Consider the following 16,220-nt stretch of genomic DNA (forward strand, 5'->3'; position numbering starts at 1 on the left):
CCTTCTCTGTATTCAATTGAAGGTAAAATTATACTTGTTTCACTTCCTCTAGCTTGGGAGGGGGGGTCAAATCAATGACAAAGCCTATTTGAATCGACCGAGTGCGAATCCTGAGTGAATTTGTTTCCAATGCTCAACGTTGCATTTCTCAATGCAGAAAAACACATTTCATCATCTCATTCATTATGCTGAGCGAGTGTATAGAGAGTGTTTGTCTGACTTGATATCTGCAAGGAGGACCTGAAGCGATCATTGCCGTGTGTTGTTGACTGGTAATGGCAGACGTGCGACGACTAAGCTGCATAATCGGCCTTGAAGACTTTTCTGCACCAATTTATTTTACCGCCTCCTTAAGAATAAGAGACATTCAGTCGTGTCATTCTTTCCTTTGATGACTCCTGGTCCCGTCAGATCTTAAAATTTATGAACCAAAAACAGACAATTTTGCCCAATTTTCTTCAAAGTTGTGGCGCACAAGAAGGGGAGGACGATAGCGCATGTAGACAAAATCTGAATCGTAATGGATGTTTTCTTTGCAAAGGGTACTCTGACACATTCCAGCATTCCCTTGATAGATTGCTATTGGACAAAATAGTTGACCAAAAGCCTTAAAGTATTCTAATAATAAACATTGTAAAAACATAAAATAGTTGAAAAATAATGCTCATTCGTACACCGACTTCAAACACCATCAGACGTTTTTTTAAGAAAGCAGGAAGACGCTTTTGAGAAAGCCGCAAAATGATGACAAGCTACTAAAATAGCTATAAGCACAAGAACTAACCTATGCACAAAAATCAAAAGAACTGTAGACAAAAAAAACTAGGACAGGCTACATTATTGCGTACAATACTCAACGTTAGCCCAGATTCTCATTACCCGGAGGAAGTGTATGAGAGAACGCAAATGTCTGATTCAGATGGACTGGACAGCAGTCCATCTGAATTTTTCCCTGCCAGCTCCCTCCAACAAAGTCTGTAGTAGGGAGAGAAATGTCAGATTATTTCCTACATAACAGGAGATTATCTTGTCTTGTGTGAAAGGGCAACTACTGTCCCTACAACCTCTGACTCCATTTGGAGACTACCTCGTACCTCCTCAAGGACCACAAGTGATACTCAGAGAGAGAGAGAGAGAGAGAGAGAGAGAGAGAGAGAGAGAGAGAGAGAGAGAGAGAGAGAGTGAGAGTCAGAGTGAGTGATGAGTGATGAGTCAGTGAGTCATAGGTGTGTGGTGTGATTGGCCCCTACTGAGGGGGGCTCCTGGTTTGTTTGGATGGCCCATTGTCGGCAGGGCGCTGTCGACAGTGACACATCCAGGGACTGAGGCCTTCCGGGGAGACCCTTCAACCACGGGGACAAGGGAGCTGGGGGGTGGGGAGGTAGGAGAGGGAGGTGATGGGTGGTGTCCCATTTGTATTGTTCTCCTGCAGATGCACCAAGACACACACACACACAGTCCTCCTGATCAGTCAACAGTGGAACAATTAACTTGCTCCCACCAGTTGTAACTGCTTAGATGCTAATTGTGGCACTTTGATAATCACCACCGCCCTCTCCCCATCACCACACACACACACACACACACACCACACTAACTTTTCCTTGGTGCCGAATTGAGCTCCTCTGCGGCTGATTGGCTGATTTCCATTTGTGCTGGATCTCTGGTGAAAAGCCATAAGAGGTTAAAGTGAAGTTACGCTGCATACGTGATTGTTTTCTCCACATATAACTTTCAACCAGAACGCTGTTTCATTTTTCAATTCACACCCATATTGACAAGCGACTGAATGAAATAAGTGTACACTCATGTACCCTCTTCTCCCCTCCCTTCCTCCCACTCTCCTTCTCTTTGTTAACAGACATCTGCGGTTATTTCCATTTCAGATCAATTTGGAGAGATGTTTTATTGCCCTCGGCCTCAACATGCATCGTTTACAAATTGCATACCTGAGACTACAAAAGCACCGGGCCCACCGACTGAGCTGCAGCGACCGCCCAATCATCTCCTGATAGAATCCGTGTGAGGAACATGTAAAACAGAGGACTGCAATGGATGGAAGATTGGGACAAAACAAGAGCGAGAGCAAGCGAGAACGAGAGCAAGAGGGAATTAAGCCCGGTCTCCTGGTACCTTAGACCTCCCAAGAAAGCACACAGACTTGTGTAACGACCTTATTTCTGCGATTTTGCCGTAGGCTGTGAAAAATATGGACGCCATGTCCTTGACGTCCCCCAATGGTTTTAAGAAGCCTAAAGAGCTCTTTGTGGTTCCACGTTGATGCAACGCAAGGGGGTTATGGACCCGTTACGGACCCTCCTTGCGTCCACAGCAGCAGCCTATCTTCTGTTTTTGTTGCACATTGTTTGAGTCGTTTTCAGCTTTCAAGTTGCGAGAATCCATACCATAATCAAAACTTTTAGTGGTAGACCAATTGTAATAGCAAGTAATAGCATGCACAGACAAAGACCAACTATTTGTTCTCTCTTTACCACGGACATGCACAGGGACATGTAAACCCGATGCAGAACCATAAACGTTCACGACTACGTTGAAGCGTCTGCGTGGTCCTTGCATTGCATGAACGTGGGACCATAAAGAGCCCTTTATATTTCACATTATGGCCGCTGCCATTCCTTGAGATTTTCTGCCACCCGTGGTTTGGATTCTGCACAGTCAATGCCACTTTTACCCTTCGATGGCCTTCTGCTGTCAAAGACAAACAGCGAGAGCGTATTGGTAAACAAAGAAATAGCCTCTGACTTAAATGTATTCTAAATTAATTTATTTTCTTACCTTGATTGTCGTTTCCACCTTCGAATCATCTTCCCTTCAGAATCGATGTGCTGAAGTCACGTATTTATATTTATATATTTTTCCTCTTCTCGTCCTCAAGGTTAAAGAATATGTGTGGGTCGGAAACACAATGGTGGACTGAAAAAGAGAAAAAGAAAACGGAAAAAAAAAAATTGCAATGAGGGAAGTTAAGCTTATTTTTTGTGCTGAAACCTTGACTATCTGTGGCTGAATGGTGTGTGTGCTGTGAGGAAACAGACACGACATCGCCACACATGCCGCAGACCCTTTCCTCATCTCCACATGCAGCTTTTTGAATCCAAGCTAAAGTAAAATAAATCAGTCCCTTGGTTTGGTGGTGTGGTGGTGGTGGTGGTGAGGATGGTGGTGGTTGGGGGGGGGTAGCAGTGTGGTAATGGTGGTGTGTGTGGTGGTGGTTATGTGGTAGTGTGGGAGTGATGGTGCTAGTGGAGGTGTGTGGTAGTGGTGGTGATGTTGGTTATGTGGTGGTGTGTGGTGGTAGTAGTGTGGTGGTGATGGTGTTAGTGGTAGTATTATGGTGGTGGTAGTGTGGCGGTAGTGATGTGGATTTAGTCCTAGGGTTGATGCATGAGGTGTGTGCGTGTGCATAAGTGTTTTGTGTGTGTGTGTGGGGGGGGGGGGGGTTGCATGAGGTAGATTATTCTCCCACCCCTTGAGAAGCAACGTGACCATGCCTGCAATAGATTTGCCTCACACCTCGACTCCTCGGGTGATTTTAATGGGTGCCACATTTCCCCCGGGCCAATCATGCTGCACCCAGCCGTGACAACACAGAGGGAAGGATGAGACAAACTTATGTCTCCAAGATGTATCTTTGTCTTGTGTCTCTCCCGGTGACCGTGAACTTCCAGACAAGTAGAAGGAAAAAGGCGAGACGGGAAAACACATGTTGTGTTTTCCCGCCTTTTTCCCCTACCTGTATGGAAGTTCACAAGCTTAAATCGATAGCGAGCAAAAGGACCTGGAACTGCTATCCAAACAGCCTGGATAGATTAGTGTGTTTAAGTGAGTCGGTTTGCTTCAACATTTTTCGTTTTATCTCTCTGTTTGCGTGTTGCACCACAGCTTGTATTACTAATAATATTATGGACACAGATGCTTTGATACGAAGTAAGACCTTACCAGGCAGCTGCGGCACGAACACAACATGTTGTGTTTGTTCGCTGCGTCTATTATAGCCGTGTGTTTAACATAGCCGAGAGAGTAAAGTACAACATATTTCATCATACTCCTTGCATGGATGTTCAGACACTATTAGCAACCGAGTCACCAGGCAACCGGGCGGCAACACACCTCCAGTTCTGTTTTTTCCTTTAATGGAGTGAGTTGTCTTGTTTGCTGCGAGAGCAAGTCTCTGCACAACACATCACAAATTAGTTTGAGCCAGGAATGTACAGGCACACACAAGTCCACACAAACACGCACAAACATACTCACGAGCACTCACACGCACGCACCCACACACGCAAACACATTCTCAAAATCCCTCTGTCAGCCCTCTGATTCGACTATAATCCATTTGGGTCGACCAAAGTCCTTAATAATCAGCTGTACAGCAGTAGGCTCACAGGCCAGTTTTGTTATGCTCGAATGACCAAACACAATGCTGTTGTTCGTCTAAATAAAAGACAATGGCTATTAGGCCTATGATCTATAGTCCCTGTGTGTAATTTTATAAAAAGAAAACCACAAGAAATAAACACAAGTTATAAAAACCCAGCCAGCCCCAACCTTTCCCTGCTGGCCCAATATTTGGCCTCATGAATGTGTGTGTGATTTTTTTCTCTCCCTCCGTCTGTGTGCGTGCTGGGTGTTCGGGAGACACCACGCAGCCATCATCTCGCCGAGGTGAAGGAATGGTGATTAATTCTCCCATCGTTTAAGCGGAGCGTTCGATAGCTCAAACGGCATTTGCAATCGTTGATTGGGATGAGTGCTCCTCCGGCGACGGTTATCAAAAACACTGATGGATGGATTGCAGATTAGCCTCCGCCTACCGAGCTCATTTGATTTGATTTGACGTGTCCTTTTTTTCTCTACAATTATTGATCAACTTTCTTTCCTTTCATCTCATTCCCTCCTTCTACTTAAGTCTCCTCTCTAACCTCCTCTCTCCCCTCATCCTTCCTCTTTTAACAATTGTGTCTTCCTAGGTTGTGTATTCTTTTTCCTTTTCTAAAACCGGGCCCTATGTCGACGAGTGGAGGCTCCTCTTAATGGCCAGGCAGGCCAAACAATGAGAGCTTCATCCAATTCTCTCTGGCATGCGCTCTTGCCTTCGCCTGAACCGAGGGGCAAGCTGCACCTGGTACCGCTCCCTGGCTCTCCATTACACGTTGCCAAGATGGGAGAAGATTGCGCTGCCAGGGCAGTAATGTGGACATCCACCATGAACAGCCATCAGTGCGTCCACGTCGTTCCGGCTTCCACGCTCCCTCTGTCTTACCGTCTCTCCGCCCATGGCTCCCCAATCAATCAACGTGGGAGAGGAGGTGTGTGGGGGGGGGGGGGGGGGGGAGAGGTAATGGAGAGAGTAGGAGAGAGAGAGAGGTACGGAGAGATAGATGGAGGTAAAGAGAGATGGTGGTGGTGGTGGTGGTGGTGGTGGTGGAGGTAGAGGTAGGGAGAGAGTTTGGGAGAGATAAAGAGGTAAGTAGGTAGAGAGAGAGGTAGGTTGGGAGCAAGAGAGGTATAGGGAGACAGAGAGCGATAAGGAGAGAGCGATAAGGAGAGATTGATAGAGAGAGAGAGAGAGAGAGAGAGAGAAGGGGGGGGGGATGGTGGTGGTGGTGGTGGAGGTAGGGGAGAGTTGGGGAGAGAAAAAGAGGTAAATCGGTAGAGAAAGAGGTAGGTAGGGAGAGTGACAGGTTGGTAGGGAGAGTGAGAGTGAAAGCAAGAGCCAATGCAAGACAGAGACAGAGAGGTAAAGAGAGAGTGTTGGAGAGAAAAGGAGGATTCATGGATTCATCCATCTCTTCTGAATGAGTAATCACAGTTCTTTATCTCCCTCCTTCCTCTCTCTCTCTCTCTGTCGCTCTACATTATTGACTTCTCTTATCGGGTCTGAACCAAACACACTCCCACTCTCCAGCTTAAGGTGTCAATGGGTCTGTGAGCCAGGCATAACCTTCCAGAGATCCTCACTAGCCCTAACCTTCCAGACATCCTCACTAGCACTAACCTTCCAGAGATCCCCACTAGCCCTAACCTTCCAGACATCCTCTCTAGCCTTAACCTTCTAGACATCCTCACTAGCCCTGGGCTCACAACCACACACCCAACCTCACACATGCAACCACACACACACACACACACACACACACACACACACACACACACACACACACACACACACACACACACACACACACACACACAGCACTGATTTCTGTGCCGAACCTCCTTCCAAATTTCCCCCACCACCCCCATCCCTAGCAGTCCAAAAACAACCTAAAATCCCAAATTCCCCCCTCCCATGTTGTCAGTTGCCTCAAGACCACCCACCAGCACATCATCCACGACTGCATAGCTGTCATGCTTGGGATGCGATGTTGCCGGGCAGATCCCCATGGCTGTGGTGCCCAGTCTCAGAAGAGACGTAATGCAGGGGGACCTTCGACCGTCAGCAAAGCAGTTCAGCCGCACACAGTCGTATAATCTCTCATGTTTCCATCACCGTGCACAAATTTAACTGGGTGGTAGATGATGAAACCGCAGAGTCAGTGCACTCGCGTACTATGGTGTAGCATTGTTACACGGGTGCATTGGTGTGAATACATTGTAATACTTCCATCATTCATCCAATATTGATCCATCCATGACATCTATCCATCAGTCATCAATCCATCATTTATCCAATATTCATCCATCCATCCATCCATCATTTATCCATCCATCAATCAATCTTCCATCCATCCAGCCTTCATACATCCATCCGTTATTTACTTATCCATCCATCCACCCATTCAGTCATTCATACATCCAATCAACCATTCATCCATCAATCCACCTCATTCCCTGCTTAGCCCTAACAATCCGAATAACGTATAAATTACAGGCTACGCCGCACTACACAGTGTACACAAACCCATAAAGGCTAATTAATACTTGTCAATGATTACGAGCTGCTAAGATATGCCATCAACCTCACTCTGGGTCATTACATTGACAGTGGAACACGGTGACGGTGGATAATGCAAAGCGAATTACAAAGCACTTTGTTTCCTGCTCTGCCAGTAATGGCTGCAATACCTACTTCTTCTTTTCATTGTACAGTAAAACAAAATGTAATAGCCCTATTAAAGCCGAGCCACAGTGCGGTGATATGGCCATAGCATGAGTGCAAGCGAAGCATGTGTTTTAACGGATGAGTGGCGCCGCTGAGGGAGGCGATCAACAGGTCTGTCAATGAAACCAGACTTGATGCAATGCTCCCCTAATTAGCTTGAGACAATCGGAAACAATCTCAGAGAGGGTGTGTGTGTGTGTGTGTGTGTGTGTGTGTGTGTGTGTGTGTGTGTGTGGAAGCAGAGGATACAGATTCTCATAGGCCTCAGGACAAGGGAGATATGATGCTGATGTTTGTTGTTTTCAGATGACTGGTTTAGACTTTAAAGTTTCAACCAATCATTTACTATTCTATTTTTCTTTGTCATCACTTGTGACAAAGAAAACGTTTGAGGAGATTCTTTACAGGGAGGGCTCGGTCCAGGGTGTTTTCTTCAAAAGATGCTGCATCAACCGAAAGCAAAGAGCCCAACTTAATTCCAGGATCAGAAGGGGAGAACCGGAGGCTGCAGCCAGACATGAGGTAAATAGAGATAGATTTCATCAACGAAAAGAACAGTGTGCGTTTCTCCGGAGAATAGATATCACCTGGCCAATCACAGCAGGGCTCGATGCCTCTGACGAGCAAAGAGGATGAAGGCGGGACCGAGGCGATCGGTTCAACGCTCCAGCGACCACGCCCGTCCCATGTGTGTTGTTGGTTTTTAGTCGAGAGTCTTCTGGCAGCGATCGATACTTTGAGTTTGCTTTGCTACTTAAAACTTTTATTTGCGTTATAAAGGTTTCAGATTGTTTGTTTGTATTGCCACGTTTGGATCAATTTCAACAGGAAAAAGTGAGAAATTGTTATTCATTGGTGTAAGACAAACGATTAATGTTAGATAGTGCCGTGTGCACTAGCATGACTTTAGCACAGCTGCTGTGTTTCCTTTGTGAAAAGAAGCAGTAGATGGTTAACAAGTTGTCAAGGGATTATTATCCCTTCTGACATGTGGCTAATGCTCCACAAAGAGCTGTTTCGGGGTGCAGAAGGGCAATGGCCCGTTGACGCTAGGTTTCTGCGTCTCAGCTTAAAGACAGAGGAGTATAAAACCACAATCATTCGCCTTTCTTTTGTTCCCTGGGAAAAAGTATCGCAAGGGAGTAGAAAAGAAAAAAATGTCGATACCTTTTTTCCTTTTAATCAATGATTTACTCAGAGTCTGAAAAACCGCCACTGAAATAAAGTATTTTTTTCTTGTCATTTTTTATTTATTTAGTTATTCATTTTATTTTACATGCCGGTCCACACCACTTAGCAGCTCAGGAGTTGTGGCCTGGCAGTGACCATGACAACCGTAGCCTGAAGGTTCCAGTTGACTCCTGTGGAGGTTCCATTATGTTTCCGCTCACCCACATAAAGTACCTTCCCATAAGCACTAGCCCACGTTGGAGACTCTCTGACTGGCTTTGTGTTTCCGACCTTGGCTTCAAAGTCCATCTTGGGGTGGTTTGTGTGTGTGTGTGTGTGTGTGTGTGTTGCCTGTTTATGACTGTGAGCGCGCCTTTGAGTGTGTACGTCTACAAGTGTGACAGTGCGTGTGTGTGTGTGCGTTTGTGTGGGTGTGTGCTGACATTGCTGCCTGTCAGGGAATGACTCAAATGTTGAGTTGTGTTTTCACAGGCTTCACAGATTCACATGCTCAGCAGTCAGGAGAATTAAAGACAGAGAAAGTGTGTGTGAATGTGTGTGTGTGTGTGTGTGTGTGTGTGTGTGTGTGTATGTGTTCCTACTCAAGATGAGTCAAGCCGTTGTAAGGAAGGTTACCTATCATCCAAATGTTTCGGCTCTTGCATAATTCCACGCCTTCGAATAAAAGGTGTGTGTGTGTGTGTGTGTACGTGGTGGTGGGGGGTTGTTTATTGTTTAATGCTGATCAAGCTATGGCGTCAAACAGTTGAGCAGAGACAGAGAGAGAGACGGGGAATAAGATGAAGTACAGTTATGAGAGGGATGGAGAGAGAGGGTAGGAAGAGAGAAAGAGAGAGACAGAGACATCGGATGCTGCCCTTTTCTCCTCTGTATCAATGTAAATTCCTGACAAGGCGCGCCCTCCCTTCCTGGGCAGGTTTGTGTTTTCCAGCCCCCCCTCCTGTTTTGCACTGTATCAGCACTCTATTTAGAAAGACCAGGACGCCTCTGAGCTCTGCTTGGAGATCCCTTCAGCAGACAGACCTTGTCTCAGTTAATGTACAACTCTTGGCCAGCACCTGCGGTGAGGCTGGTGCTGATGGTATTGGGAAGCTGGGCGTCATTGTCTCAACCTTAACAATACAGAAGAACAGAAGCAAAGCCGCGACCACGGGGAAAAAGAGGGGAGGGGGTGTTTCTGTTTACAATACAACATTTTGAGGAATGATTAGCAGTCTCATTCAATGTTGCTGAACAAAAAAAACAAACCAAAATCGCTGATTTTGATGATGCTGCCATAAACAAGTCCTTTGAGCGTTAAGCAGCCTTTGAGGCCCTGCAGGGAAATCCCATGTGTTCTTTCAGCCTGCATTGCTTGGAAGACTTGGAAGACATTCAAGTTAAACCTGCGTAGCTTCAAATCAGTTAAACTCATTTGTGTTGGTATGGATCAAAACATCCGTTGGATTCCTAGAGTGCGTCTGTTTATCTCTCTGTGTGTATGTGTGCGTGTGTTCGTGCATGTATCTCTGCAATCATCCATTGTATGTTTGCGTGCTTGCCCTCGCATGCACATGTGTGTCTGTGTCTGTGTCTTGGTCTGTGTCTGGGTGTGTACACGTTGTTTTTCACAAGTGCATGTGCAATTGCAAATGCCAGTTAGTGGTGTGGAAGCGGTTTCTGACCAGCTGTTACCGTGTGCTACTGAGCCCAAAGGAAACAGCATGAGCCCCGGGCTAGCGTGTGGCGTTTCACATCCACGCAACATGAAACGCAAGGCGTAGAAAGTGCATTGTTTCATTCAGCTCTGCCCTAAAAATATCAAAAGTGACTGAATTGTAGCTGCATCATGAAATACAGGAGAAAAATCTTGGATCAAGAAACGTAAAAGATAGATGGAGCACATGTAGTGATGATGTGCACATAAACCTATAAGCCTATATACCTCTGACATTGTCTTACATACACAATTTACTATTACATTACTACTAAACATACACAGACTTTGGCGTTGGTCCGGCTAGTGATTGACCAATAGACAGGTTGATTTGATGCAGTCAAAAGCACAAATCATGTTGTTGCCTTGTTTAACTTACTCCCAGTACTTTTCTCAAATACGTGTAAACAATCTCCTGGCAGAGAAAATAAAAACAGTAATAGCTAGCAGTTAGCCTCCATAAAAATCTGCTACGCCATGGCTTTCCGCGGTTATTTGAAAGGTCAGCCCGTTTGTTTGTCCACAAAGTAATAACTAACACCGAAACAAAGAGAAAACAAATACTCTCGAGAACAAAATCCCCACGATCCTGCCTTTAGAAGATTATTTGGGGTTATCTTGATTGTGGGTATGCGGGGCTGCCTGCTCCCCTGTTCGTACCCCTTCAACTCAGCCTCAATAAGCAGAGGACAGGTGTGGCGCAACAACTCTTACTTAGCATATGACCGTGTAACTCCATCACCCAAGGTTATGTATGCACCAGCATGTGTTTTACCAAGAAAGGGAGTCATCTAATGCAAACCGTGGCGATAGAGTTGGAGTCTCCTTTAAACATGCACTTGTGCTATGACCCCAATCCAACAGATAGACAAACCACTAGGAGCACATTTTATACTATATTATAGAGTTTGGTTTGCTGCCTGTGTGGAATGAAACATATGATCAATGAGCATGATCAGCATATCAAAGGATAGGGAGAGCTGGTGTTAGCCTGTCGCCTCCCAGTTGCTACATTAAACTGTTTCTGCGATGCCATGGCTCATCAGAACATGCCTTCAAGTTCTCTCAATGAGAGCGGACCAAGCCCCATCAGAAGCCCACCCACTTCACAGGGTGAATTCATACGTTTTTAAAAATAATGCAAATCAGCGGCCACGTGAGCAGCTGTCTCCAAACAAAATGATGTTATCAAAGCCTGGTGACAATGGCGTCCGGAAGGCTGACGCCGATACCAAGTGGCACTTTTCTCTTTTCAGTTCTTAGCATTGAGGGGGAAAGTAAACGGGAGGGTGGGGGAATGGCACAGAAAGACATACGAGAGATACGTTTCTCTAATGCTCTGCCTTGGGATGAAAGAGGTGCATCTGCCTTATCACACACACACACACACACACACACACACCACACACACACACACACACACACACACACACACGCACACATGTATTGAACTTGGCCATCTACCCTCATTGCACGCATGCCTGTTTCTATAAACATTCCACAGCTCTGCTGCTGTAATTCATGTTGAGCCCCTTTCTTCTCTCCCTCTCTTCAGCCCTGTCTCTCTTGCTCTCGCTCTCCCTCTCATTTTATCTCGCTCCCACCCACTTGCCTTTTTCTTTCCCTCCACCTGCGACACGCCGTGCATGCTGGGTAAGGGAGAACGCAGGCGAACTCCACTGATTGGATTGTTCTTCATTCAGGCAGTGTTCCTGAGTCAATATGTAGTAGACCCCCCTTTATATCTAAACATGGATTCTGCAGCTGGCAGAGAGAGAGAGAGCGAGAGAGAGAGAGAGAAAGAGAGAGAGGGAGAGAGAGAGAGACACCAGTGTTTATATAGAAGTGGGTTAGTGTAGTGGAATAACTTATCGCTCGCCCTCCCAACATGTTTTCCTGCCATTCAACCATAGCTCACCACCTTTTTTGCGGCCCCCATTCCTAGACCGGAACAGGATCTCCTGAACACAAAACAAACGTAGATCCATGATTCCATTCTTCATCAGTTCATCAGCCTTTCATACACTTGCTTCAGGGAAACAAGTAATAGGGGGTGTAGTTTCAGTCTTATTTATTCCAGTGTTATTCTTATTCTTTTTTTTAAATCCCTCTCTTCTTTGAGGTTGATTCTGTATAGTTTCCAACATAGATCTAGGTTAAGTGTTGAAACAAGCCATCAGCGTTGCATACGTTAATTACGGATGTGAAGATAGCAAACAGCCTAATGACCTCCCCTGGGCATCCCAGTGCTTGTACTGCGGTGGTGCACCAACGGGGTGTCTCTCAGGCTCTCTGTGGACCAGCATCAACACACAGCCATGATAGCGCTCGCTTAGGCATTATGAGCGTAAACAGAAGACATTGCCCTATACATCCGCGCCAAGGGGTTTAACTAACTACGGAAATTAACTAAACAAAGATAAACAATGAAATGAAAGTTTGAAGAAAAATCAGTATTTTGGGATTCACCAAAATTACCTTATTCTTGTTCAAGGTTGAGTAACAAAATAGTGTGAAAACATAAATGATAGGGTGGAGCAGGCCCTGATATGGGCCTTAATGTCATAGATGGGTATATGCACAGTGACCATCCATCAACCCTCTTGAAAGATGGCTCAGGTGTATAGAAGAGCTTCCCCATTGAAGCTTTCCCCCCGAAACACAGCTGCCTGCTCCACTCATCATGTCTAGTACATGCTGTAGACACTTTGCTCTAGCCTGCTGTAGTGACGCCGCCTCACCTTGTCCAATCCTGCTGTAAGTGGGATCAGAAAAGAAGACAAAATTAAAAGTAAAAAAATATGATCATCCCAAATGATAATAAAGAGAGAACTCGGCCCACAGCCCTGCGTAAAATGTGAACCGCTCTCTTTGTTGTGCTTTAACAATGCACTGTTTATTGATGCATAAACAAGGGGAGAGAGAGAGAGAGAGAGAGAGAGAGAGAGAGAGAGAGAGAGAGAGAGAGAGAGAGAGAGAGAATGAAAATCCCAGAAGAAAAAAAGGGGCAGGAAGACAGAAGAGAAGAGCACACTTGGATGAGCTTCTCCTCCTCCCATGGTTGTTTTTGTTCCCGGGTCGTCTCCTCATTGTCCGCCCCTTCCTCCGCAGCCCCTCCGTCCCTGCGATTGGCGTAACCCGAGACCCCCAGCCGATGTCTATCAGACCCTCCCCGGTGCACTTTGTTGTCCTTTCCCATGTCGACCAAAATAGGAGATTCTCTGTTCCCCCATGTCCATCCCCTACCCTCGCCGTTCCCCTCCTCAGGTCCCATCATCTTTATCTCCCATCCTTCACTCACTCCCACAGCCCCCCCTCCCAGCTCCGGTCCACCTCCACGTCTGCGAGACCTCCACCTCGTCTCCGATGACGCTGAAAGAGAGTCTATTAATGAGAAGAGAGGACAGATAGTGCGGCCCCTTTGAACCCCAGCATGGTCGCCGGGGGTATGTCCTCAGTGAGGCATTCGGCCTTCACAATGTCGCCGCCTTGGGGGGACTCCCTCCTCCACTAGTCTGTTGTATCTGTAGAACTGTGCACACCCCGAATGGACATTAAGCTGGTGCCCCGTGCTTGGTCTGAAGCATGGAATTCAATACAGTGTACCACATGTATTCCTCCATTCTAAATCAAGGTTTTAGCATTTAGCATTAGCATTTTAATTAGCATTAAAAAGCATTTTCTCAATTTATGATGTTTTCGTATTATATATATATATATATATATATATATATACATATATATATATATATATATATCTTTGCTGATATACGGGGAAACTTGCTATACATGAAAAGGAACAGCAGCTTTGTAGCAACTCCTTTGTGCTAAGTTTTAATGATGATGATAACGAGGTGTCCATGTCACAGAGCTAACAAGTGGATGCAGATGTGGTTGATTCCATTGATGTAGTCAATGCTGATTGTGTGACAGCATGTGCTAGCAGAGAATCAATGCATGTTAGCGCAGCCTTTATTCATGAGCATGTACTTGTGTGTATGTGCCTGTGTGTGTGTGTGTGTGTGTGTGTGTGTGTGTGTGTGTGTGTGTGTGTGTGTGTGTGTGTGTGTGTGTGTGCATTTGCGTGTGTGTGTGCATGTGCGTGCCTGCACCTGTGTGTGTGTGTGTGTGTGTGTGTGTGTGTGTTTGCGTGCGTACGTGTGTGTGCGAGCTCAGCACCTGTGACTGCAGCACTGTGCTAATTTTGCCTGATTATCATCAGAGCTCATCTGTGCATCCCGAAAAACTCACGCTCCAATTAGGATTAGCAATGCCGCTAAATCAAAGTATTCAGCTGTGACAATTATTCAAGGGCGGGATTTTGGGGAGACATTGGCAAATTTATGCGTATTCTCTCTGTGGAAGTTCAAAAAAAAAATAATGCCTGTCTGCTGCAATGTACAAATCCTAATCCAGCCCAGTAAAGGTTGGGCCGAGCCAGGGCAGAGTGGCGGTAGAAATTGCCATATCTAAATCTGCTATTCCCCAGCACATAGACCAACATGGCGCCCCCGAGCTACAAACAAATTGATGTGTTTCTGCAAAAACCTTTTCTTTTTCTGAATCATGTCCTATTATGACGGTATGAAATAACACGGCAGAACGCTGATAAAAAAAAGAGAGGAAAAAGAAAAGAAAAAACCAAACAAAAATAAATTGTCAGTTCTCACGTCACGTGCAAATATGGAATCCTGCTACGACTTCAAAACAGGTGCAGCACCATGGAGTCTGCCAGGTGACACGGAGGAACTAGAAAAAGCCTGGAGATCCTTCACACACACATTATCTTATTAACACACTGCTGCTCCCAAATCAAATAATGGCATGCTAAACAGCGGTGGCATCTTTCACTTGTCTTTTAAATGGATGGGGGGGGGGGGGGGGGTGGAGGGGGAGGGGGAATGGGTAAACACTGAATGCATTTTGATGGTGAACGTGCTTCCTTCGATATCTGAAGGAAGGTGCGAGGTAATGTATGGCCATCAGGTTTCATGTGTGGAGACAGCCGCCCGCAGCAATCATTCTCATTCCACGCTTTTTTTCTTCTCTCTCCGCTCTCTTTTGAAAGCGACGAGCGAGAGAACGACTCCATTAATGCAGAACCTATTTCTTTCGAATCAAAAGAAACACTGTTTCCCCCCCGTGTAATAACAAGCTCTTCTTTTGTACGTTCTTCCTCTGTGTCTACCTCAAAGTGGTAACAGAGTCCATGGCGTCGGTTGTAACGTAGGGACCGCGGCCTGTGTCCCCCTCACTTTGATCATCGCAGTGTGGAAGCATAACGCCCTTGCTTCCACACTGGCACCAAGCTAGCGATGACTCCCTTGGTAACCCACATAGCAACGACAAAGACGCGCTTCTCAAGGCAACAAGGTGGATCACGAGTCAAGATTACAATATATTTTAATGCGTCCCGAAAAAAGAAGGCAGTACAATAAAAACCACACTCCAGTCAGTTCTTAACATCACATAACATCACACTTTGTTGTAGTGTTTAGCATTAACACAGAAAAACAGTTTTCTCATTAGCAACACATGCAATCTCGTGTAATTACACCATGAGCGTGGTTAACGGCACAGCCTCCTATACTTTGGGCGCCCTGGCGATGTAGGGCATGCTAGGCTCAAACCACTGATGGCTAGCCTTTTGTGGCTGGGGTCCTCATTAAAGCCACTGTGGCAATATCCTGAGCCAGCTTCACAACGATGCTAATTGTTTACTTGGACCAAGGCGAGTGCAGCCAGGGCCTAATAGGATAATAAAAATGCCCTAATGCCATCGCCGCTGGGATTTGAACCTGCTTATTACTGGGTCAGGGCTATATTTAGTGGCTGTACTGCGATCAACATCCTCATCATAATCACTTCCTCAAATTAATAAATAAATAAATAAAAGTGAGAGTGTGGGTGAAAAGGTCACAGACATGCCGTGCCGTCGTCTAGATGCGAGTGTGATGCGGGCCGAATTGGTTTGTGGTTTGTTGGGTTGCTGTTTATGCCGTGCAGGATGGGGGGGGGGGTAGTGGAGTAGTGGGTTGTCTAATTTGTTTGTGCACTGTGTTGTTTACACACCTTGCTAGGAGGAGCGAGTTGCGGGGGGGGGATCCGAGGACAAAGGAGAAAAAAGAAGAGACATGCGAGAGAGAGAGAGAGAGAGAGAGAGGGGGCGAGAGAGAGAGAGAGAGAGAGAGAGAGAGAGAGAGAGAG

The 16,220-nt window shown here is 46.0% G+C and overlaps 1 protein-coding gene across 1 annotated transcript in view; it reads right to left on the reverse strand.

Moving 5' to 3' along the window:
* Positions 1-16,220, reverse strand: part of LOC311355416 (partitioning defective 3 homolog) — a gene marked incomplete at its 3' end in the record, with an annotated part of 445,195 nt that overhangs the window by 33,686 nt on the left and 395,289 nt on the right. The gene's annotated exons all lie outside the window — the stretch shown is intronic.

Source organism: Micromesistius poutassou, assembly GCF_964030765.1.
Source record: "Micromesistius poutassou genome assembly, chromosome: 11".
NCBI lineage: Eukaryota > Metazoa > Chordata > Actinopteri > Gadiformes > Gadidae > Micromesistius > Micromesistius poutassou.